Genomic DNA, 2,655 nt, shown 5'->3' with positions numbered 1-2,655 from the left:
TCAAAAAGGAAAAAGTTCCTTGCGAGGCAAATTTAAAGAAACTGAAGTATAAAGACTGTTGGTACTGCATGGGGAAGAGGTCGATTATTGAGAACTCGTTCCATGATGAGGAGGGAGTCAGTCTGAGGAATATTAGTATAAAGCGACTCCATGTCCAACGTGCAAAGGGGGTCGGATGTGGGATCGAATGGGTGGTTTTCAACTAAGTTGATCATTGCCATACTATCCCGTATGTAACATTCAGTTTCAGGTACAAAATCCTTAATAAAAAAGTCTACACATTGGCCCAGTGTTTCTAAAATAGATCCACAACCCGATACTATTGGGCGGCCAGGTGGCTTATCCTGGTTTTTGTGAATTTTGGGAAGAGTGTAAATCACAGGTGTGCGAAGTGACTTGGTATTCAAAAATTGGTGTTCAAGTTTACTGAGGAACCCCTGTTCTAGGCCTTCATTTGTGACTTGAAGGATGAGTTTCTGCAATTCATTAGTAGGGTTTGTTGGTAGTCTACAATAATGGTCAGTGTTAGTCAGTTTTCTCAAATTTCATTTTTGTATTCGTCCTTCTCTTGGAGGACTATACCTCCCCCTTTGTCAGCGGGTTTTATGACAAGGGTTGGATTGGTTTTCAAGTTGAAGAGTGCCTTTTTCTCTTCCGTTGAGATGTTGTATGGAATAAATCGGCGTGATGTTTCCAATTGTTACGTCATTGAGGACTAATTTCTCAAATATCAGTATTTCACCTGGAATCATGTTGGAGAGGGGTGAAAAGGGAGAGGGGGGTCTCAGAGGGGTGTTAGGACTATTCATGGGTTTAGGATCGAGCAGGAAGTAGCTGTGTAGTCTTATCTTCCGGGAGAACCTGAATAGTTCAGTTTGTAAGTCCAGGAAATTTGGGCGAGTAGTCGGCACAAAAGAGAGTCCCTTACTTAATAGGGATTGCTCAGGGTCTGATAGTTGTTGCGTAGATAGATTAAAGATAGGTAATACTGAGTTGATGCACCCAGTTGGTGGTTCTGTACTGTTGTTTACCATTGATAACGTTGCCGACGTGCTTGTCGTTCCCCCGTAGGGTTGAACCAGCCTTGTTGTTGCTTTACCCTCCCTCTTTTAGGGGGCTCGGGCTGTCCCCATCCTAAAAAAGGAGTGTTGGGATTCCTATTAGAGGTGCTGGGGCCTTCTCCTTGATCAGAATTGTCAGAAGATTCGGTAGATGTGTCAGAAAAGCCTACTAAATTATTCCGTCTATTAAAACGGCCCCAAGGTCTGGCGCTTTGAGGATTGTTGTACAATTTGTTTGTGTAGAAATCTTTATTTAAATAAGGGTATGCCCTTTCTTGTGTGCAAGATTTAATGTCTTTCTTCACCTTTGTGGACTTTTTATTTTGTTCTAACCTGTGGAACTCGTCTACAGTCTTCTGTACCTGTTCTAGTAATTTTTTACACTCTGCAGCAGGTCTGTTATCTTTCATTTGCTTCTCTAAATCGTTATTTCGTCAGTTAGTTTCTTAAGTTATTCCGTGGCTGTATTGATGCCGAGCACCATCCAATGTCGGGAGCAGGTGGTACCTATATAGCTGAAATTGGTAATGTATTTAGTAATGTCGGTAAACACCCCTGGAATATTCCTAACTTGTAGGCATGTGGGGATGATGTTCGCTTTCAAATATTCTATTAACATACGTATCATCAATTGTAAATGGACACATTTTTTTGTACTCTTTTCTAGTTGTTCGACTAGGGAGATATTGGGGTCTACTGGTGTATCAGCAGAGTCGGTGAGTAGGGAGGGTCCCTCTAGGATTTTTTTAATATAGTCTTCTTAGTAAAGTGGTGTGTGTTCAGACATAGCCCTGACAAGGGGAAATGAGCAGGAGAAAAAACAATAGTGCAGGAGACAAGAACAATAGAGGCGTGGAGCTAGGGAAGTACCCACTTACTAGAAGGGAAATCAAAGTACAAGACCCTTGCAATCAGGCAATTGCGCTGTGCATGCTATGAAAAACAAGGGGGGCCAAATACAAATGGTCAGGGACTTTGGATGGTTTAACTATTTCTAAAGACAATGGTCCCTAGACAGTGGCTAATAAATATAGACTCAATCAGTACTATATTGTATAATACTGTCCTACCGGGCAGGTATTTAATATGCAATTAGATAATGTTAACAAACAATAACAGAAAACAATTAAAGTGGGACACAAGCCTGCATCCAACTTAGCAAAAAAAGTAAGGGGCTCAGGCAAAGGAAATTGTTTGTTTAAAGCACATTTCCAATAGAACAAACACAATGTACATGAGACACCATTACACAAAAATGATAAAGTTTAGAAAGTGTATATGGTGTATATACAGAATTGACATGCCTGTTTACATGTTCCTGTATTCGCTAGAACCGTGGAAAAAATGACCAAGCATTGGCATAGCCAATAGGTCTCGCCTTTTGGATCTTATAAGTGTTTAGTCAGAGCTATTGACTTTGCCAGTGTATTTAATCTATGTTGTAGAGTAACACCCCGCTTTACTAGGAACCCTGCGTAGGCGACTGCCGAAATCCTAAGTATATGTGAATTACACTATACTTCGCCAACCATTCAAGACTTGCTCTACTTTTAAGAACGTAATCATTGATCTAAGCCCTGATGAAGTTCCCCTT

Source organism: Triturus cristatus, chromosome 1_2 (assembly GCF_964204655.1).
Source record: "Triturus cristatus chromosome 1_2, aTriCri1.1, whole genome shotgun sequence".
NCBI classification, from domain to species: Eukaryota; Metazoa; Chordata; class Amphibia; order Caudata; family Salamandridae; genus Triturus; species Triturus cristatus.
This window is presented reverse-complemented; position numbering follows the sequence as displayed.